At 41.3% G+C, this 24055-nt stretch overlaps 1 long non-coding RNA gene across 2 annotated transcripts; it reads right to left on the bottom strand.

The window, feature by feature from the left end:
- On the bottom strand, positions 1–24019 carry LOC139034417 (uncharacterized). 2 transcript variants are annotated; one of them, XR_011486893.1, is made up of 3 exons: positions 23941–24019; positions 19243–19412; positions 1–63 (listed from the first exon to the last, which is right to left on the bottom strand). It is a non-coding gene; the product is annotated as an uncharacterized lncRNA (long non-coding RNA). The 2 variants fall into 2 exon arrangements; XR_011486894.1 differs by lacking the exon at positions 23941–24019 and adding an exon at positions 21707–22320.
- Between the last annotated feature and the right edge of the window lie 36 nt (positions 24020–24055).

Below are 24055 nucleotides of genomic sequence, written 5' to 3'. Positions count from 1 at the left end.
CCTGATAAAAAGTACTTGCAAGCAAACATAATTGAGAGAGACTGGTATCAATGATGTTAAGTTCTGAAAGAGAGAAGAGGGATAATTTGGTTCATTCTAAGGAATCTGAGTGAAATACTCTAGGCTCATTCTCTTTCTGCTCCAGAGCAAAGTCCCCTAACAGCCTGCACCTGCTTCCTCAAGATAGCATTGGCTGGAAGTCAGTTTCAAGTGGTAGGCAAGGAACTAAAACTCACCACCATGAGAAAACTCACCACTGTAACAGGATCCTTTTAGCAGTGAGAGATCCGTGCTTTGGTCCCAGGAGAGAAAATTGTGAACTTTGCTAGAAGGGATGGAAGGAGAAAGCCGGAAGAGGTAACTCTGCGCTCTGCTCTCTGATCTGTGTGTCCTTGACAGTCCTGTACTGAAGCGATGTTCCTCTTAGAACCCAGAATACTGAGGCGGGAAGACCTCGTGCTAGTTATGACTCCCGGTGTGGCCCTGACACTCGCCAATGAAGTTGCTGTGTAGTCATCCACCCATCCTTTCAGAACAAAGGGAATTTCAGGGGTCACTTTCAGAGGTCATTCCTTGAAAAGGAAAACAGTGGGTTGGGCATCAGATGGAAACATCTGCCTCTGTATGCCTTGATTTCTGATTGTTACCATTAAATAGTCATCAAATTCCCACCTAATTCCCTTTTAAAAACAGAGAGTAGAGATAGTGTTTAAGTCAGTATCCCCTCTATGATGCATCCATGTTACAGAAGCCACTGAAGTGTGCTCTAGGACAATCATTTGAAAAAAAGAAAGAAAGAAATTAGTTCAGAGTGGGCAAGGTTTGCAAGGGTCAGTTGTTACCCTTGAACTGGGAGAGCACATTAAATGTGAAAGAAGGGGGAAAACAGCTATAAGGGACACTGAGGACAAGATTGGCCAAACTGTATAAAGTAAGGAACAGAGCAAAACCAAATCAGGCATTAGAATAGGATTTCCCAGGGATCAAATTACACCTATATCATATTAATAGCCAAATGATTTTTAGGGTTCCTTTCCCTTCATCCCAGCTAAGCTTTTCAGTTCTCTCTGCTAAGTCTCAGGTAGACCTAGGCCATCATCTGACTCAGCTTCTAAATCTTAATCTTTACCTGTTTATCCTACTGTTCTTGCCTGTATGTATCTGCTGCCCAGGGCAGGCTCAGTGTAAGTCATGTCCATCTGTCTCCAGAGATCAACTTAATTTAGATGAGCATATCCTTGTTGTTGCAAACAAGAGGGCGTTTTGTTGATGTTTCTAGAAAACTGGGAAGGAGTCATTCTCCTAAGAAAGAAGTACTGCATTTATTTACTCAAAGCCACTAGGAAAGAATGATTGATGGGCCAAGGTTTGCGTTATACCATGTGTGTAACACAAAGAGTCTGTATTCAGTGTTGCTATGTCTCAATATGTAGTCAATGGAAAATAAACTGGAGTAAGACAGAGCTGTTTAAGTGACCTCCTTTATTTTAGTATTAATTAATGTTAGACCACAAATGGTAAACTGGTGATTTTAAAGTCATTAAGTAAATACAAAATTACTAACTTTCAGCACTTAAACCAAGAATGACCTATATTTTAAAGGACATGAGGCTTTTTAAAGTCAGATATACTGATTCGCTGGCCTATGAGACTATTATAAATGCTAATGGGAGATTCCAACTAAAGAGCTTCTTTCCAGAGGCTTATGGCATTTGTGTATGATTACCCAGATTCTGCAGCAAATGGTCCCTCATGTTTAACTTGCTCTTGCCATGTCTGCTTACCATGACTTCTGATTAGTTTTACTCTCACTGCTTTTTTCACCTGTGGTTCCTTTCCCAAATGCCTAACTGCAAGGAACTCTTTCCTATTCCAGAGAATATATTTCTAATGCTCTTTATTGCACCATACTTGAGGCATTTCCTTTTATTATAGACTGGCAGAAAATTACATCAATGCCAATGCAGTGAGGTTTGGGAGCAAGGAGGCTGGAAAAGGCAGAGTTTGGCTGTTTTAAACTCTTACCAAAGTAGGCTCTGTAGAGTGTTTGAACTGTATTTACTTGAAGAATAATTTTGTATACCATAAAATTGGTCAACAATGGAAATTGTTACTAGACCAAGTACAGGCTAAGATCATCCCTTAGCCATTCAAAACCTCAAGGGAGTCAGGGAGAGCCATAGAGCAAGACCTCAGGGGGCAGAGGGAGGTGACAGAAGGTTCTCTTTCATTTCCTACCTCTTCTAGCTTCTGCTTTACTCATCTACTATAAACCAAGTGTGCATTTTCTTTATTCACTCACTTGTTCTTTGGCTTCATTATCTTAGGGGACTCAACCAATTAGAGGAAAGAAACACTGAAGAAGGGACAGTTCATTGATATTTTGGAACCTCTTTAATCCAGAACCTTGAGAGGCAAAGAAAAGAGAGCAAGGCAGCTCTTTGGAAGGTGGGTTTTGATTTACTTTAGAGGACTGGCGGCAGAGCCCAAGAACACTGTTGTAAACCTCTTGCTGGGACAGCCATTAGCTCTGGACTGAAGTATAAAGGACGCTTCAAGCAGTTCAGCAGTGAAGACTAAGGAGAAAGAGATAATCAATAATTGCCACTGATTATAAGGATTCAGCTTGAATTTTAGTTGTATATTGTTTGGTTTGTTATACTTCTCGGTTACCTGACACACTCTTATCCCCCCACAAATTAATGAAGAAATAACTGTAATATTTGTTCCTTGAAGGAACACTAGAGAAGTATCCAGAGTGGGGCACAGAAGTGAGTGTCTCATTGGACTCAAGTCCCACCATCAGCTTTGATTTCTCAGATAGGCTCTGGGTCCCAAAGACAATGCCTGGGCAGTGTGGGGAGCTCCAGAGAGGCTTCACAAAGTATCTCCTTTCACTGTCTTTCTATGTCCACCTACACCAAATCCCTATAACAAAGAAAGGGTCTGAAATAAAACCCAGTCTTCTGGTATACCTCTCTATGCCTCCATACATGCTGGGACTGAGAGCTACAGGAGAAGGGAACAAGTACTGGAGGTGCCTAGGAGACTGCATGCCTTCTGATTCTACTTGAGTTGACTTGTTGTCCTTGGGAGCCTGTGATCTACAGTTACTGTTCAGTAGCTGAGGTCCTTATGAGATACAGTAGAGTAGAGACCATGAAAGGCTCACATACTTCTGGGTACAAGAAAATGAAGATCTCTCTTCAGAATCATTCTTTTCTCTGGATCAAAAAGACTATTCTCAGACAATTCTTGGGGAATAAGAAAAGACTGCTTAAAATTGTCATTCGATGGCATCCTCTTATGCTTATCTGTGGTCCTCTGCCATGAAACCAAAGAACAGGAAACTCTGAAAAGAGAGAATGCTCCTTCCTTTGGTTCTTTCTTTTTCACTGTGTCCCATGACTTGAGCTTAAGTGAGTAGTCTGGGAGAAGGTAGAATAGTTTAGGATATACATCTTGAATTTTCATTTCTCCTTATTTCAGTTAATCTTTTCCCATCATTCTGACTGTTAAAGCATCTCCAAGGTTTTCATTGAAAAGACTTTGCATTCCTGCTAAGATGTTAGAACTAGCCCACCCAGGAGGAAGGGATAAAAGTATTCACACTCTAAGTGTCTATATGTAACTGAGGAGGCTCTGACTTGCCATAGCCACCCACACCACAGTGGTGATGCCTGAGTGAAAATTTGGCAGATAATGACAACCACAGTGATGGTGCCTGAGGCCCAGGGGTCTAACAGGACAATTTACCTCCTTTAATTTAGCAGTGGGAAACCTGGATGCATATAGCTTCTTAAAGTCTTCATAAACTGGGTCTCTCATGCTAAGAAGTGGTTCATGAAGACTCTCATAGATAGCTCTGATGGGTTTAGAGGAGTCTGTAAGAAGCAAGCCCTTCCCTGCCTCATGATTCTGCCTTTAAGCATAAGTGAAAAGTAGACAAGAATCTCAAGGAATGAGGACATTAGTTGAGGCACAGAATCCTGTTTTTTTCTTCCCTTGAGAGTCTTCTGTATATGTCAGGGCTTAAAATAATGGAAAACAAAGCCTGGAATTTCAGGAGGCATAATAGAAGATGCAGTTTAAAGTTTTACTCCTCCTAATTCTGCAACAATGAGTTTGTCCCCAAACTCTAGCTATCAAAGCCCACTCCCAGAGAGCTCCTCTGTGGTCTGTCCAGTGGTTAGAACTCAGCACTTGCCCTGCCATGGCCCAGGTTTGATTTCTGGTTGGGGAACTAAGATCCCACAAGCTGCATGTGGTGCAGCCAAAAATAAGTAAATAACTAAATAATTTTTTTAAAAGCCCAATCCCAGTTCTATGGCACTAAACATAAAGCGCATCACACAGTTTACTGATCTAAAACTTGATGGTATTCTTCCAGAAGGCATATTTCAAAAAATAAGTAAATAAACATAGCCTGAAGGTCAAATTTAGAGAGATCTGGTTATGCTCTTGGGTGGGAAAGATGCTCATTATGCAGTGTAGGGATCTTACATCTCATAAAGGTTGGAGGAGAGAGGTAGATTATCTGTAAATGTTCTTCCCTGGAGAAGGAGCTCATAACTGTTTATAATAGCCAGGACATGGAAGCAACCTAGATGCCCATCAGCAGACGAATGGATGAGGAAGCTGTGGTACATATACACCATGGAATATTACTCAGCCATTAAAAAGAATTCATTTGAATTAGTTCTAATGAGATGGATGAAACTGGAGCCCATTATACAGAGCGAAGTAAGCCAAAAAGATAAAGACCATTAGAGTATACTAACACATATATATGGAATTTAGAAAGATGGTAACGATAACCCTATATGCAAAACAGAAAAAGAGACTCAGATGTATAGAACAGACTTGTGGACTCTGGGAGAAGGCGAGGGTGGGATGTTTCAAGAGAACAGCATCGAAACATGTATATCATCTAGGGTGAAACAGATCACCAGCCCAGGTTGGGTGCATGAGACAAGTGCTCGGGCCTGGTGCACTGGGAAGACCCAGAGGGATCGGGTGGAGAGGGAGGTGGGAGGGGGGACCGGGATGGGGGACCGGGATGGGGAATACATGTAAATCCATGGCTAATTCATTTCAATGTATGACAAAAACCACTGCAATGATGTAAAGTAATTAGCCTCCAACTAATAAAAATAAATGAAAAAAAAAATAAGAGAAGGAGCTCATAATAATTGATTCTCACTGAAGATCCCAACACTAGTGAAAAATTTGCTGAGAATTTTATAGAAACTTCTGACCACAAGAATAAAGCTTATAACTTACTTCCTGTGGAATAAAAGTGCCCCCTTTAAGAAAATGACACCAGGAGACATGAGTACTCATGGGTCAGCATCCTGCCCACCTAAGAGGCAACATGAAGTTTCCTCTCCAGCGCTGAGTCTCTTATCTTGAAGCATGTCATGAAGGCATCTCCTAGAAAGCTCTGAAGGGTTGAGAGACAAGAGAGCACTGTCTCTCAGCTTCCGTTTCACCCTTCACTACTTTGCTTTGTGGTATTAGGGCTGGGACTCTGCAAACCCCACTGCTACTTGGCCAGTAAACTCTGCCAATAGCCAGTGCCAGAGGGAGACTGGAAGATTGTCATAAAAAGGGACTGGTTCTCTCCCATTTGCACCCTGTGTACTTGAGGTTCCTGTGAGCATCACTGCAACAATCCTGGGAGGAGAAGGGAGGGCAAGGGAGAAAGAAAGAAATGTGGGGAAGAAGGGAGGACAAAAGAGAACTTATAGAGAAAAACTCAGGCATTATGTTTTTTTCACCTAAGTACCATGTATATTTTCTAAAAGCAAGGACAATTTCTTTCACAACAAGGATTCAATTATCAAAATCAGGAAATTAACAATGATAAATTCTAATCTATATACTTCATTCAAATAGTGCTAATTATCTCCTTAATGTCTTTCATGGCAAGTTGCTTTATTTTCCTTTGATTCCCCAGGATCCAATCCAAGATTCCAAAGCATTTAATAATCATGTCTCTAGTCTTCTCTAATCTAGAAGGTTTTCTCAGTCTTACTTTGTCTTTTATTACCTTGACATTTTTGAAACATGTAGGCCTTATTTTGCAGAAGATCCCTCAATTTGGGTTTATCCAGTGTTTCCTCGAGGATAAAAATTGCTATATCATGCGTCTGACAGAGATTTCTTGGAAGGGATGTTGTGATCTTTTCAGTGCCTCGTGTTAAGGAGCACATGAGACCTATTTGTCCTGTTCTCAGTGCTGTAATCACTTGGTTAAAGAGATATCAACCAACTTTTATCACTACAAAGTTATTATGTTTGTCTTTGTAATTAAATAGGGACTCTGTGGCGAAACAGTTTGAGGTTCTGTAAATGTCCTCTTCCTTATCAAACTTTGACTCATTACTTTCAGCATCCATTGATGATTCACACCTAAAAATATTACTATGATGTTGACTATATGATGGTTTGCCAAGTGATGGGTGATTCCTTCTACAGTTATTAACTGGCATCCTACTATAGAAGGGGGCTTTGCCTTCTCCCCTATTTATTCCATTTTATTTATTTGTTTATTTATGATGGCATGGACTCAAGGGATTCTAATTTTATTCTATATATTATATTCCATTACTATAATTATTCATTTTTATGCTGAAACTTTTCCAGATTTTGCTAGTGGGAGTTCTTTCAAGTTGGCTCCTTTGACTTTCTAAGTATCTCCATCATTCTTTGAATACTTCTTTATTCTCAATTAAGAGTAGAAAGGAGTATTGGGGAGATAAGTACAAGACATGAGGCAAAGCATTCTATGCCTGCTCTTTGGCCTGCGCTCAGTGCTAACATTCTTGGCCATGACAGAAGGTGACTGAAAACAGGAATAGGATAAAAGAGTTAGCATGAAGCTCTGTCCCAGTTGATTCTCCTATAGCAAATTTGTTCACCAAAGTATACATGTGAAAACCAGTCTCAGGCTGTTTAATAACATAAGACATAGGATATACCCATGATTGCCCTACAGTCTAGATGAGGTCCTGCCATAGGCATGACTGGAAAGATCTTGATCTTAGACTCAACAACTTCTGGGGATGGTCCTGGGGGGAGTGAGAGTCAGTGTTCTATTGATGAATTCTTAATCAAACCAAGACTGGAGGAAAAGTGAAGTGAGATGTATTCTAAAGGCTTTTACTGGGGAAGGAAAGTACATTGCTAGTTTCCAATTGTAGCTCGCATGCACAATTACAAAGACTGAGGATTTTGCAGGGACAATCATAGAATCACTCCTCTATTGAGAGGTGAAGGTAGAGGGGAAATGTCCATACTAAAAGGACACCAGGAATGCTGGTGACATGTCACTCAAATATTTGTTAAAGGAAATGAAAAGAAACAATATCAGGATTCTTCTTCACATTTTGGTCTCTCAGACTAGACTCTGAACTAAGAAGAAAACATATGTACTTAGATTTGGGCTTTCCTGGTAGCTCAATGGTAAAGAAATTGCCTGCAATGCAGGAGACGCAGGAGACTTGGCTTCGAGCCCTGGGTTGAGAAGATCCCCTGGAGGAGGGCATAGCAACCCAGTCCAATATTCTTGCCTGCAGAATCCCGCAGACAGCGAGCCTGGCGGGCTATTGTCCATAGGGTCACAAAGAGTCAGAAACGACTGAAGCAACTTAGCATGCATGCATGTACTTAGAATTGTTAGTTTCAATCCTCTTCATTTCTTCATCCTTTGTTTTATACATGAATGTGTCTGACTTGAAAATAGGGTGCCAAATGGAGGAAAATACGAGGACTGAGGATATTGCTTCATTCAGTTTTGTGGTATATTAGCTAAAGTTTAGACTAAAGAAACCTGGAAATCCCAGGAGATGCTGGTAGCCAAAGTATGAAGCTCCTTTTTCTTTATCTCATACCATCTGCTTCTAAAATCCAATTTATAGAGCTTTACCCACATTGATCTGAGAAACTGAGGCTCAGAGACTAAACTTAGTACCTGTTACAAGCTTCAGCTCAAGAGCTAAAAAGGATTGTCATTATCACCTATAAAAGACCAGGACTTTGATTTCATCTGATTTAGGCCACAGAAGCCACCGTAAGGCCTAAGTGTTCTTTCTGGGCTTGAGATCTCATACCGAGGTTTGGAACATGAAATAAGCCTACTCTTGTTCTGTAATATCTGCATTTACCGATCTCCATATAATGTCAGACCTAGGACATTTTCCAGAGGAGAATTAGGACATTGCATGATCCAAAGCACTTTGCTCTTCCTCCTTTACACCCTCGTGCGGCTGGGTGTTGTTCAGTCACTCAGTTGTGATAGACTCTTCACGGCACCACGGACTGCAGCACGCCAGGCTCCACCGCCCTCCACTGTCTCCTAGAGATTGCTCAGGTTTATGTCCAGTGCTATTGTGTTTTAGAGCCAAAATAGAAATGATGGGGAAAATGGAGGAAATATTAGAGACTCCATCACCTCTGATTCACTGTAGGCTCTTTAATCCTACTAATTTTCTTAAAATCAGATAGTCAATGGACATTCCATGTATCAAAAAAAAAAAAAAGAAATCTGAAGAATTACAGAGGAATTTGCATGAAGCACAATATGCAGCTTCTCCTTTTGCCTTTGTGTGTAAAAATTGTTCTGGGTTACAGAGGCTGGGAATCTAGGGACATAATCACAAAGCAATATGACCTACTCTTCCTTGTCTGAGTGTCCAGTTATAGAGTGACTAAAGATTAAAAAAAGAAGGCTTGGAAGCTGGGATGTTTGGAGATAGAAAGAATGGACAATTTTCTCACTCAGTATTAATTTGCTCCTAATGCAAGGACTTGTAAAGCCTCCCCTAGGGCAATAGAGTAGGCTTAAGGAAAGGGTTAAGTTCCATACTCAAGGCATTCTTCTGTATCAGGCCTTTCAGGAGATAAGATGATGATCTAGTAAAAGAACAGTCTTGAATTCTACCATTGATACTCTGACTCTGCTCTCATATTGAAGGCAAAACACCCCAAACTCTGGATAAGTCCCTGGCCCAGTTTCCCTTACTATAACATAAAATCTAAATCTGCCTGGTGTTGGCATGATGTAAGTGACCGACCCCTAAGGAGACCTCTGTGGTGTAAAATTCATTGACTCTCTGCATTGCCCAGAAGCACAGCTATAATAACTCTATAGGGAATTGCGGCTACATGGTGTTAAGCTTTCTAAGAGGAGCTTTCTTTTGAAAAGGATGCTAAAGAAGTAAGGTCCACAGAGTTTATAGTTCTATTGAAAAGCAGAGGCATGAAGTCCTTTCCCCAGGCTGGATTTCTCATACCGAGCTAGGAAGGCCTCTGCCAGACATTCTAAATAAATCAAGGGAAACTAGCGAAACAAAATTTCCTCTCTTCTTGTGCCCTTCAGGAAACTCTCTTTTATGAAGACAAACAGTGAGATTAATAGGAATTTGGGGCATGAAAAAATTATACAAATCAAAATGTCTGTATTTTCTACTGCTGCCCTACTCTAATGTGGAGACCGTGACGCATGAAAAGCCAGACAGATGATAGGGGTGTAGCATGAGGCTGCACTGCATTTCTGTGGCTCACTGTCAGTTTATCCAACTGAAAAGGAGATGTGAGAGATCGGAGAAGGGACCTAAAAATAACTATTTGTTGCATAACCAAATTATCCTGACCTCTGATTTGCCTGGGTGAATGAATGAGCCCCAACCTACTCACCCTGAAAGGTCACATTCCTGCCAAAAGCTCTCAAAGAGATTATTATATGAGTGGAAGAATCGGTGCCACAGCCTCTGGTCTTTGCTTCTCAGAACCAGGTCTTCATCAGAGCCCATGAAGATGGAGACCCTGCTGCTTCCAGATGCCCTACGCACATGGTCTGTTGAGCTTCTACCACCCTGCACAGGTCTCTTCTCCTCCACACACAGTGGTTGCCCAAAGATGCCCCAGATCCTTGTCAGGCAGAAATGTTTAGCACCTTTCAAGGTAAGGAAAATTCACTCTCACCTCTGCCTTTTAGGGAAGGAAAAAGCACTTTCGCTTTATGCAAAGCTTTTTTAGTGAGTTGAGAACAATTCTCTCTGCTTTTCACAAAAGAGTTGTTCAGGCAGGAATACTTGGGCCCCAGTGTGTGAAAGTGTGAGTAGGAGGGATCTTTCAGTTTCCACACAGAGCTTATCACATCTCTGATAGGTCAAGACCAGTTCAAGCACCTGTGCCATATTCTACCTGGAAACATTGCTGTCATCCATTCTTCTTTTTCATTCTTTACTTTCAGTTACTTATCTCTCTGCCATAAATAGAGATGTAAAATGGGAGGATATTGTGAGAGACAAAGACATTGTATGAAGTGAGAACCCCCAAATTTAACTCTGGGCATGTTGTGAGTCAGTGGATGAGGTTAAAAAATTATCTGGCAACACCAAGAAATGTTAGGAAGAAGGATATGAAATTCCATTTTTCCAAGTTCAGTATCAGACCATTGCACCCTTATACTGTGTGAGGTTTCTCCCATTAACAAGAGAAGAGATTAATATTCGTTCCATCTGTTGATTCAGGTGACACAAGGGTTGGCTACTAAGACAGATCTAACCATTAGCTTAGTTTATTCAAGGTCATAAAGATCACTCCTGTGCATAAAATGTGCATCTCAACTGATGCTTCTGTTGACAGCATAATAAAAACTACTCTTTTCCTTTAATTTGTATATTGCCTATAAATATTTAGCTTCTCAAATGCTCTTTGGGCCAGTTTTAGCATATTACAGGATCTCTGATTTAATAAATAATAAAGACATCAAATCACTGATGTGTACATTTTGCATTTGCCTAAGGATCTTCATTTACCATTATGAAAATTATACTTCAATAAGAGATGAGTTTACAGATTTATTTTAGAGATTGATTGGGATTGTGTTAAGATCTGAGAAATATATCAGAAGGAGAAATAGATGCTGAGAAAAGAGAAGGAATTTGGACTTAGGGCAAAAGAAAAGAGGTTTCAGTAGAGTTAAATAGAGGAAAGCTGCTTTCTTGAACTTTAACTCCCCTCTTTGGGTTTGCTCCTGCCTTAGTTTTGCCATCCCCATTCAGAATCAAACCCATTTGGTTCCCAGCAGTCGTCTTTGACTCCTCAGGAAAGATCCTTCAGCTTGTAGCAGGTGCTAGAGCCAGGGACACATTAAAGAAGAGAATTCCATGCGGGGTGGTGCAGGGAGCAGATGTAAGCAATCTCAATGATTTCCTTGCAAAATCTCATTCTTGGTGTGGGGAGGAAAAAACTCATGAAACTCAGATTTCTTCACTGTGCATTTCTCTAGCATGGAAGTGTTAGCAAGCTTCAAGTTTCCAATTTCACACTTCAGATAAGCTATAAGAAACAAATCCAAAAGTAATAAGATGTAAACACAAGGTGTAAATATTTAAAGAAAGTTGGCTCATAAATATGTGAGATGGAGCATGAATTCTCTAAGTTTCACGTTTAGACAGCCTTTTTCTCCTTTTGGTCCCTCTGCCCCCTGCCCTGTCGGAGGAAAATAAGTACCTGGCCAGTTAAGGGATCTAAGGAATAGTACGGAGGTCACGAGGTGGGACGCATTAGAGAAATTGTCCAAGAATCTGGGGGCTGGGAGGAAAAGATTGGGGCTTAATAAGAAAGGTTCAAATGTGGAGGGGGAGATAATAAAACAACTGGGACTTGTAGAGATCTTTCCATCTGTCAGGCATGGGCTAAGGTTTTTACAAACATAATTCATATGACCTTCATTCAGTAAGTCAGTAGGTTCAGTCACTCAGTTGTGACTGACTCTTTGGGACACCATGAACTACAGTATGCCAGGCTTCCCTGTCCATCACCAATTCCCAGAGCTTAGTCAAAATCACGGCCATTGAGTCAGTGATGCCATCCAACCACTTCATCCTCTTTCATCCCCCTCTCCACCTGCCTTCAATCTTTCCCAACATCAGGGTCTTTTCCAATGAGTCCCTTTTCCCATCAGGTGGCCCAAACATTGGAGCTTCAGTTTCAGCATCAATCCTTCCAATGAATATTTAGGACTGAGTTCTTTTAGGATTGACTAGTTTGATCTCCTTGCAGTCCAAGGGACTCTCAAGACTCTTCTCCAGCACCTCAGTTCAAAAGCATCAATTTTTCCGTGTTCAGCTTTCTTTATGGTCCAATTCTCACATCCAAACAAGACTACTGGTAAAACCATAGCTTTGACTAGATGGACCTTTGTCAGGAAAGTAATGTCTCTGCTTTTTAATATGCTGTCTAGGTTGGTCATAGCTTTTCTTCCAAGGAGCAAGCACCTTTTAATTTTATGGTTGCAGTCACCATTTGCAGTGATTTTGGAGCCCAAGAAAATAAAGTCTGCCACTGTTTCCATTGTTTCCCTATCTATTTGCCATGAAGTGATGGGACTGGATGCCATGATCTTTGTTTTTTGAAAGTTGAGTTTTAAGCCAGCGTTTTCCCTCTTCTCTTTCACTTTCATCAAGAGGCTCTTTAGTTCCTCTTCACTTTCTGCCATAAGGGTGATGTCATCTGCATATCTGAGGTTATTGACATTTCTCCTGGCAACCTTGATTCCAGCTGTGCTTTATCCAGTCCAGCATTTCATATAATGTACCCTGCATAGAAGTTACATAAGCAGGGTGACAACATACAGCCTTGACATACTCCTTTCCCAGTTTAAAACCAGTCTGTTGTTCCATATCCGGTTCTAACTGCTGCTTCTTGACCTGCATACAGATTTCTCAGCAGGCAGGTAAGGTGGTCTTGTATTCCTATCTTTTAAGAATTTTCTATAGTTTGTTGTGATCCACATAGTCAAAGGCTTTGGCATAGTCAATGAAGCAGAAGTAGTTTTTTTTGGAACTCTTTTGCTTTTTTGATGATCCAACAGATGTTGGCAATTTGATCTTTGGTTCCTTTGCCTTTTCTAAATCCAGCTTGAACATCTGGAAGTTCACAGTTCACATACTGTTGGAGCCTCACTTGGAGAATTTTCAGTATTACTTTGCTAGCATATGAGATGGGTGCAATTGTGTGGTAGTTTGAGCATTCTTTGGCATTGCCTTTCCTTGAGATTGGAATGAAAACTGACTGTTTCAAGTCCTGTGACCACTGCTGAGTTTTCCAAATTTGCTGGCATATTGAGTATAGCACTTTCACAGCATCATCTTTTTCAGTTCAGTTAAGTTCAGTTGCTCAGTCATTTCTGAGTCTTTGTGACCCCATGGACTGCAGCATACCTGTCCATCACCAACTCCCAGAGCTTACTCAAACTCATGTCCATCAAGTCAGTGATGCTATCCAACCATCTCACTCTCTGTTGTCCCCTTCTCCTCCCTCCTTCAATCTTTCCCAGTGTCAGGGTCTTTTCCAGTAAGTCGGTTCTTCGCATCAGGTGGTCAAAGTATTAGAGTTTCAGCTTCAGCATCAGTCCTTCCAATGAATATTCAGGACTGATTTCCTTTAGAATTGACTGGTTTGAACTCCTTGCAGTCCAAGGGACTCTCAAGACTCTTCTTCAGCACCACACTTCAAAAGCATCAATCCTTTGGTGCTCAGCTTTCTTTATGGTTCAACTCTCACATCCTTACATGACTACTGGAAAAACCATAGCTTTGACTAGATGGACCTTTGTTGGGAAAGTAATGTCTCTGCTTTTTAATGTGCTGTCTGGCTTGGTCATAGTTTTTCTTCCAAGGAGCAAGAGTCTTTTAATTTCATTGCTGCAGTCATCATCTGCAGTGATTTTGGAGCCAAAGAAATTATTTGAAATAGCTCAAGTGGAATTCCGTTACCTTCACTAGCCTTGTTCGTACTGATGCTTCCTAAGGCCCACTTGACTTTGCATTCCAGGATGTCCGGCTCTAGATGAGTGATCACATCATCATGGTTATCTGGGTCATTAAGATCTTTTTTGTATAGTTCTTCTGTGTATTCTTGCCACCACTTCTTAATATCTTCTGCTTCTGTTAGATCCATACCATTTCTGGCCTTTATTGTGCCCATCATTTTATGAAAGTTTCTCTTGGTATCTTTAATTTTCTTGAAGAGATCTCTAGTGTTTCCTATTCTATTGTTTTCCTCTATTTCTTTGCATTCAGTAAGCAAGGGCAATTTTCACCCTGGCTTTGTATATAAGGCAATGGAGTTAAGAGAAGATATGATTTGCAGGTCTCATGATTAGAAGGTGGCTGGATGAGGTCTGTAACCCAGGTAGAAGTCAAATTGTTGTGGAAAAGAATGTGGCTTGGGAGGCTCAGAGTAGAGGAAGGCCATTTCATATTGGCAATTCTATTCTCAAGGTTTGAGGATTATCTGAGTCAGAAACATTGTTTCTTCCAGTCCTCATCTATCCCATTCCTGCTAGACTGCTTCCACTACAGTTGCCTACACTCAGTGATGATTTACCCAACATACCACCTGGTTGTTAATGCCTAATTCTCAAGGACATCAGGTCTGAGGAGGGAGTGAGGCGAGACCCCTGGCAGTCAGGCACTCAGAACCCCTTCAAGTTTCCCCACACTTTTTCAGAGCCTGAGCCTTGAGGCCTTTCCCCACCACAGAAGGTAAAAACCAAACCTCTTCCATTTCTTCAAAATGGGGACTTTGTTGTCTACTTAGATGTTATCCTTGATATTTACCTCTTCTTCAGCCTCAGCTTCCAGAGCACCTGCAAGTCTTTGCAATGCCACCTCTAAAATGTACTTATTTGATATAGTCCAATTTTCTGCATATCCACTGTGCTGTGCTTAGTCACTCAGTCATGTCTGACTCTTTGAGACTCCATGGACTGTAGCCCTCCAGGCTCCTCTGCCCATGGGGATTCTCCAGGCAAGAATACTGGAGTGGGTTGCCATGCCCTCCATCAGGGGGTCTTCCCAAGCCAGGGATCAAACCCAGGTCTCCCGCATTGCAGGCAGATTCTTTACCATCTGAGCCATCAGGAAAGCCCATGAATACTGGAGTGGGCAGCCTATTTCTTCTCCAGGGGATTTTCCAGACCCAGAAATTGAACCAAGGTTTCCTGTATTGCAGGTGGATTCTTTACCAGCTGAGCTACCAGGGAAACACATATCCACTACCAACACCCTAATCTGACTAGTCTCATCTCCAGCCTAGATGACTACAGAATCCTAACTACACTGTTGCCCAGAAAAATGTCACTTCCAACAGTGCTTCAAACCAAGTTTAAAGTCTTCAATGATTCTTCCTTGCATTTAAGAAAAACTCCAATTGCCTGACAGTGGGTTACAAGATGCTACATACTTTGGTTCCTGTCTGCCTTTCCAACTTCCCCGCATGGCACATTCCCTCAAGGTCACCATATCCAGCTATGCATGTGTGTGAGTGCTCAGTCACATGTAACTCTTTGCAACCCCATGGACTGCAGACCACCAGGTTCCTCTGTCCATGGGATTTCGCCAGCAAGAATACTATAGTGGGTTGCCATTTCCTTCTCCAAGGGATCTTCCTGGCCCAGGGATTGAACCTGTGTCTTCTGGGTCACCTGCATTGGCAGACAGATTCTTTACCACTGAGCCACCTGGGAAGCCCATCCAACTATGGTGACCATCAAAAATATTTCTCCTCTGTGGCTTTTCCTCTCCAAAGAGCTCATCTTTCCACTGGAAACTCTCTTTTCTTAGCTTTTACTGGGCTGGCATAATCCATACTTCATTTCTGAGTTTAAATGTCATCCCACAGTGAGTCATTCCCACTCTCTCCTTCACCATCCGTATCTTCCCCTAGGTCATTCATTACTTTATAGTGCTTGTGAAATTTCACTGTTTGTTTAGTGGTTGGTTTTCTTATTCTTTGGCTGCACCACCTATCAAACTCTTTAAGTTCTACCAGGACAGGAACTAAGACTGTTTTGTTCATAGTGGCGTACAGGCGCTTATTGTTAGGGCAGTAAGTAATGACATTTTGAGTTCCTAAGCACTGTAAAAATTCTGACAATTATGGTGGCTCCCATAGTAAAAATTAGAGAAAAACTAAAATAAAACTGTATATCTACTGAAATGAAACTTGTAAATTTTTAAAATTTTTATTGGGGTATAGGTGGCTCAGCAGTAAAAGAATCTGCCTGCCAAGTGGGAGAGGTGGATTCGATCTCTGGTTCAGCAAGATCTTCTGGAAAAGGAAATGGCAACTTGCTCCAATATTCTTGCCTGGGAAATACCATGGACAGAGGAGCCTGGCAGGCTATAGTCCACGGGATCACTAGAGTTGGACATGACTTAGCAACTATAAACAATAACAAGAATAGTTCATTTACTATGTTGCGATAGTTTCTGGTATACAGCCAAGTGAGTCGGTTATACATATACACATATCCACTCTTTTTTGAGGGGATTCCCCCCTGGAGGAGGAAATAGCAACCCACTCCAGTAACCTTGTCTGGAAAATCCCATGAATAGGGGAGCCTGGTGGGCTACATACAGTCCATGGGGTCACAAAAGAGTTGGACATAACTGAGCCACTAAACAACAGCTCTGTTTGGTTTTTTTTAAGATTCTTTTCCCATATAGACTGTTAGAGTATTGAGTAGAGTTCCTCATGCTATACAGCAGGTTCTTCATAGTTATCTATTATGTGTATATGTCAATCCCAATCTTTCAATTATTTGCAGATTTTCTAATCACAAGAGTTTGGGGAAGTTCATTGAAGTGGATCTTTTCCCATTTCTTTGGTGTCTCTGATTTGCTGGTAACCTAAGCCCATGTGTTGTCTGCTTTGTGTAAGACACAACCACCCAGGAACTGAAAGGAAAAAACTGTCTCCTTTCAACATCAGTGGAAAGGTTGTCTTATGGCGTAAATCTAATTTAATAAATCTGTAATAGAGCAGTGGTCACTGTTAGAATTGTATCTTTTTTTCTACTGTAGGAACAACAATGAATCTTTTGACCACTCTCCAAGCTTTCTCAGCCCACACGACCTGTCAACTCCCTAGCTACTGACAAACTCTACTCCCTCAAATAAATTAACAGAAGGAAAACCTAGAGGAAAGAACTTTGTGTCTATGTGTTAGGGGAGAAAGGCAGCAGATTCTTTAAACAAACACATATAGGGCACATAATATGCACAGGTACTATGCTAGGTACTCGCATAGAACAAAACCAAGTACCATGCTGTGTTCTTCCACACCTCAGGACCAGCATGTACTTTCTTTTGTCTGAAGCCACCTGCCCCCACCATACTCCACAATCCCTCCAGGAATGTCTTTCAAGGCTCTCAGACACGTTTATGTGTTATGTTCTCCCTTTATACGCCATCAGAGTTTCTTGTAGTTCTCTGTTTTAGCCCTCAATATCATTTATTTTTAAAGAATTTTGTAATATTTTTTTCTTTTTGGAGCAGAGAAAGGCTTATTACCAGGCCGTGCAAGGAGACAGGTGGTTCAAGCCCTGAAAAGCCTCGATTTCCCTGAAGGGTTTTGGCAAAGCATTTTTAATATGTTGGTTGGGGGCAGGGGTTTCAGGGTACTTGATCAGTTTATGCACATTCTTTGAATGACATCACACTTCATGACAAATAGATGGGGAAACAATGGAAATAACAACAGACTTTATTTTCTTGGGCTCCAAAATCACTGCAGATGGTGACTGCAGCCATGAAATTAAAAGACACTTGCTGCTTAGAAGAAAAGCTATGACAAACCTAGACAACATATTAAAAAGCAGAGACATTACTTTGCCAACAAAGGTCCGTCTAGTTAAAGCTATGGTTTTTCCTGTAGTCATGTATGGATGTAAGAGCTGGCGCTTACATCAAGTGCTTACATAAAGCTGGCACTTACATAAAGAAAGCTGAGCGCTGAAGAATTGATGCTTTTGAACTGTGGTGTTGGAGAAGACTCTTGAGAGCCCCTTGGACAGCAAGGAGATCTAACCAGTCAATCCTAAAGGAGATCAATCCTGAATATTCATTGGAATGACTGATGCTGAAGCTGAAACTCTAATACTTTGACCACCTGATGCGAAGAACCGACTTACTGGAAAAGACCCTGACACTGGGAAAGATTGAAGGAGGGAGGAGAAGGGGACAACAGAGAGTGAGATGGTTGGATAGCATCACTGACTTGATGGACACGAGTTTGAGTAAGCTCCGGGAGTTGGTGATGGACCGGTAAGCCTGGCGTGTTGCACTAACTTTGGATCGCAAGGAATCAGACATGACTGAGAGACTGAACTGAACTGGACTGAACCCTGAGGCAGCAGAGTGGTGTCACAGGGGGTTAACATTATCAGTCCTCAGTCTCCAGGAGGCCTGGGGCTACGTGCTCATGGTCATCAATTAGTTCCTTCACTTGTGTGTGTGTGTGTGTGTGGCTGTGGGAAAGGTTCACACCTGCAAAAAACTCCTATGGCCACACTCCTATGGCCAACCACCTTATGAGTGAGTATCACTGCAGGTGGGTGGCCATAGGAAATTTGCATCCAACACTGTTGCTATTGTCGTTGTTCAGTTGCTTGGTCGTGTCCGACTCTTCATGACCCCATGGACTGCAGCATGCCAGGTATCCCTGTCTTTCACCATCTTGTGGAATTGGCTCACACTCATGTCCATTGAGTTGGTGATACCATCCAACCATCTCATCCTCTGCTGTCCCCTCCTCCTCCTTCTTTCAATCTTTCCCAGCATCAGAGTCTTTTCCTAGCATCTGGGTACTTCAGAGAGGAGCTAAATCAGAGAATACAAAGTTCTTTGAAAAATGTGCATAGCTGTGTCCCTGGTACCTAGTACAGCATTAATATATCAGTAAATGAATGAATGAGCAGCATTTCTGACCTCAAAGTGCTTACAATCAAATAGGAAAGACTAAGAAATATTTACAGTTCAACATCATTACCTACCTATGTATGCATACTCAGTTGTGTCAGACTCTGTGACCTTTTGGACTGTAGCCTACCAGGCTTCTCTGTCCATGGGATTTTTCAGTTAAGAATACTGGAGTGGATTGCCATGCCCTCCTCCCAGGGATCTTCCTGACCCAGGGATCAAACCCCTGTTTCCTGTGTCTCCTGCATTGCAGGTGGATTCTTTAACCAATATCATTAGCATATTAATAAAGATGTGACAAGGGAGGGGGGCGGAATCTAATTTCTAATGCTAATCTCATGCTAATCCTGGTATCAGTGAAGAGTCCCTGAAGGAGGTGATGGATAAATCTTGAAGGCTGAAGAATTAGGGCAGAGAAGGGACTTTCAGAAGATATAGGGTGAGCAAAGGCAAATGTGTTCACCTGCAGTGTAGAGTCATCCATAAGGTGGTTGGCCATAGGAGTGTGGAGTTCATGGGAGAGCGCTTCTGATACACTTGCTTGCTGGTAGTATTGATAAAGGACATGCAGTGAGGTCAGAATGATACCTTAATGACCTCAAGAAGATCCTGGAAGCTTCCATTTAATGTTCTCTGTAAACAGATAATATGTTAAGAACCTCCTACAGAATAGACAGGGAATAAACAACAGTCACATCTGTGATCCCCAGCTTGTTGCCCCTTTTGCCGGGGGCAGGGGGGTGGGAATCAGGACCTTGGCCTATCTCTGAGATAAACATCAGAATTCCTCATAGTCTGCTGGCAGTTGATCTGCAGTCATAACGGCAAGTTCTTAGAATAGCTTGGAGTGATCTGAGTGTTCTGTAAACACCTAGAAAAAAGTGCTGTGTATAACCATAGTTATTAAAAATTATACTACTAATAATATCTATTTATTAATAAGAAAATTATTTATTAATAATTATTTATTACATGCCAAATACATGTTGGCTCTTGGCACACATGAACTTTGATTTTCAAAAGAAACTGAGACACAGAGAAATTAAGCAACTTGCCCAAGGTCATTCAGAAAATAAAATAGTGAAGTGTGGACTCAGTCCAGGTAGTCTGTCTCCTGAGCTCAAACTTTGCAGCTTCCTCCCATTATGCTGTGGTTTCTCCTGAAAATTTAATGCCACTTTTGGAGCCAAAATCCACACACACCGTCTACTTTTTCAGACATTCATGCCATCTTTTTTTCAGACATAGAATTCAGAGTCAAACTTAGACAGGTTTAAGGAGAGGCAGACAGTCTGGTCACATTTAGTACTTCTGGAGAAAATGCTCTTAGAACAAAACAGGTGTTTCCCAAAGACTGCCAGCAATATGCTAGATGACTCTGAATTTGTGTGAGCCAACATTTCCATTTTAATAGATATATACTTTAAAAATATGCATTAGATACACATTATGCTGATATGTATGTATACTGAAAGGATCATTACTGTAATTACTTTTTAATTTTTAGAAATATCAAAAATATTTAACTGGACAAATAATGTTATAATAACTTATTTATCCATAATTAAATGCAGAATTTTGACAGTTCATTTATTTACTGGCTTGTTCCTTCAACAAATATTTATTGAGCGTATAATAGGGGTCAGGTGCTGGTCGCAAATAAACTAACAAATATCACTGCTATTTCATAGTTAGCATTCTAGTGGGGAGAAACAGATGAAAATTTTAAAACACAAATAAATAACATAGTATATTAAAAGATGATAGATACCATGGGAAAAAGAACACAGTAACAGAGAAAATGCCAATGGAGAGAAGGAATGAAATTTAAAATTTCTTTTGTTTTAACTAAAAATTATTACAAATGAAGCTGAAATCTCTGTTTTAAAAAATATTGTTTTACATTACATGCCTTTCTCTGGGAACATTCTCTTTACTGTGCCTAATTTTATTAATGTTCTGCTTAAGCCAGAGACAAATTTTCTTTTAAAGTAAATAAATAACAAATAATTAAAGTTAACAAAAATAAATATCACATAATTAAACATCTAAAGAAAAGGTATTATTAAATAATGGTAATGTTGCAGGAAGGGGGACCCCTTCCAGGGCCCGAAACTGGGCTTTTGTCTAATACTCGGAAATTAATTGTCCGAGGAGACACATGTGCTGACAAAGCAAGTGATTTTATTGGGAAAGGGCACCCGGGTGGAGAGCAGGAGGGTAAGGGAACCCAGGAGAACTGCTCTGCCGCGTGGCTCTCAGTCTTGGGCTTTATGGTGATGGGATTAGTTTCCGGTGGTCTTTGACCAATCATTCTAATTCAGAGTCTTTCCTGGTGGCGCACGCATCGCTCAGCCAAGATGGATGCTATCGAGAGGGATTCTGGGAAGTGGACGGACATGCGGTGTCTTCTTTTGACCTTTCCCGAACTCTTCCGGCTGGTGGTGGCTTACTAGTTCCGTATTCCTTATCAGGATCTCCTGTCATAAAACAACTCATGCAGATGGTTACTATGGTGCCTGGCCAGGTTGGGCGGTTTCAATCAGTGTGCTTCCCCTAACAGTAACAGTGTAGCATGGATATGGCAAAAGAAAAAAAGGGAAGAATACTATTTGAGTGGGCTTCCCTGGTGACTCAGTGGAAGAGAATCCACTTGCCAGTGCAGTACATGTGTGTTCCATCTCTGGTTTGGGAAGGTTCCCCTGGAGAATGAAATGGCAACTCACTCCAGTATTCTGGCCTGGGAAAACCACGGACAGAGGAGGCTGGTGGGCTACAGTCCAAGGGGTCTCAAGAGAGTTGGACACAACTAAACAAAACTGCTTGAGTTGTTCAATTATGGACTTATTTAAATAGGGAACACCAAACACTTTTCCCCTTCAATTGACTCTGTGTTGATAGGGAGAGAGAAAACTAGAGTCACTCACCACACCCAAGTCAGCTCTTGATACTCAAGATGAAATACTTCCTCACAAGGCCTATGGGGAGAATTTCATCACCTAAACACATCTGAGCTTCTACAGTCTGCAGCTTTTTCTCTGCTTACCTACATGATCATTTCTGCGGAGATAGCAGATAAAATACAGAGAAGAATACAAAAGCTAGACTATAACAACCCATTATTTTATGCTACACAACTATACCTACGTGATGATGATGTCCAAGTGTGTGTAGACTGTGTGACTGTCGAGGCTCTGATGGGAGCAGGATGCCGGCATTCCCTCGAGGGGAAGGCAACGCCAAGTATTAAGGATGAGTTGCAACCTTTTCGGCAACCACCTAATTATCTTCAAGTCAGTTTTGTTAGAATAAGGGCCTGACATTTAGTGTGAACCCAAGCAGGAAAAAGTCCTCTCCTATTTTAACATTAATTACTTAAGAATGAGTAACAAATAGTCATAATTAACATTTATTGAACATTTACTATGTGCTGCTGCTGCTGCTAGACATGTGCTAATGCTCCACATGCATCACCCTATTTGATTCCCATGATAAGGTTCTATGATGATTTCCATCTCACAGGTGAAGAAACATAGGTTCAGGGAAGTTAATTAACATGTTCCAAATTATATCAAAAGTCAGTCAAGCCCAGATTGTCTGACTGAAATTGGTACTAATCCTATGTGAATCTGTAAATAACCCTACGGGTTAGGAACAAAGGGTATCTCCAGGGTTTCCCTGGTAGCTCAGTGGTAAAGAATCCGCTTGCCAATGCAGGAGACATGGGTTTGATCCCTGATCAGGGAAGATCCCACATGCCATGCAGCAACTAAGCCTGTGTACCACAACTATTGAATCTGTGCTCTAGAGCCTGGGAGCTGCAACTACTGAGTCCGCATGCTGCAACTAGTGAATAAAGCCTGGCACCCTAGAGCCTGTGCTCCACAACAAGAGAAGCCACAGCAATGAGAAGCCCGTGCTTCCCAACTAGAGAGCAGCCCCCACTCACCACAGCTAGGAAAAGCCTACATAGCAACCAAGATCCAGCACAGCCAAAAAATAAAAATAATTAAAAAATTTTTTAAAAGAGTATCTCTATTCCATGGAGGAGTGGCAGAAAATGCAATGGTTGGAAGAGCAAATGCTAGTGATAGAAGTGTCAGAGTTTTCATTCTGGCTCTGCTGTGTATTAGCCATGTGGATTTGGGAAATTTATTTAACTCTTTTAAGACTTACAACATCCTAAATTGTCACGTTTTAGAAAACTTTTAATCTCTCAGAGACTTACTGTTTTGTCATCGTTGATGCCACCATAACCATCAACATCAACATCACAGCTATCATACATTGTTTTCTCGCCTTAATATTTTCCCATTCTGAAATTGCCATGCTATTCCTTCAACCTCTTGGATCAAGGAGTGGCTGCAATATTCCACCACCACTACTAATAATAGTAATAAGAGTAAACATTTATTGTATGCTTACTACACGCCAAGGGCTTTTAGTGCATTATCTCATTCGATCTTTACAACTACTGCCTCAGATAAATACTAGTGTCATTTATAATTTATAGTTAGAAACAGAATTCATCTAGAACACAACACTGCTGCTTTCACATCCTTTCTACCAACCGACCACCCAGACCACCAGCTGGCTTGGGACCTCCAAAAGGGCATCCTAGAAATAGCATGGAATTTCCTGCAGGAAATGGAACACTTCAGGAGTCTGACACTAAAAGGGTTTGGAATATCCACTGTCTGACAGCAGTGGTTGCTCAAGGAATTTCAGTTTCCTCTGTTCTAACTTCCTTTGCCACAGGGGAAGCCAAACAGCTCCAGTTCCTCTTATGAGAGGGAGCTGGAAAAACAGTAAGACCAGTGACTCACCTGAGAGGAACAAGCAGAGAGCAGTGACAAGGAATGAGACTCACAAATTGCAAATTCCAGTCACTCATTTTCCTTGTTAACAACCTTGAGTGCCTTTCAGTAATAGATGCTATAAAACACAAATGTATTGGAGTGATAATAATCTCCTATTACATAATATAACTTTCTCCATATTTGCTATTATTTACTCAATGGCAAATTTAATACCATTTATTGGAAAACCATAGAAAATGAAAAAAACAGTTAAGCTGTCTTGTATGATTCAGTCTAGATTTCGATTAAATTTAAATTCTTCTCTTCCCATGGCTATACACCCTTGCCCCAATTTTAAAGACCTGAAGTCCAGGGTAGGAGAGACCAAGAGCATCCCGGCGGGCAGCAGCACGAATTCACTCCCCTCCAGCCCCCGCTGCTCCTTTCGCCCATCTCCCCTCCCCCTTAGCCTGGTCG

This window comes from Odocoileus virginianus, chromosome 3 (assembly GCF_023699985.2).
Source record: "Odocoileus virginianus isolate 20LAN1187 ecotype Illinois chromosome 3, Ovbor_1.2, whole genome shotgun sequence".
NCBI classification, from domain to species: Eukaryota; Metazoa; Chordata; class Mammalia; order Artiodactyla; family Cervidae; genus Odocoileus; species Odocoileus virginianus.
This window is presented reverse-complemented; position numbering and strand designations above follow the sequence as displayed.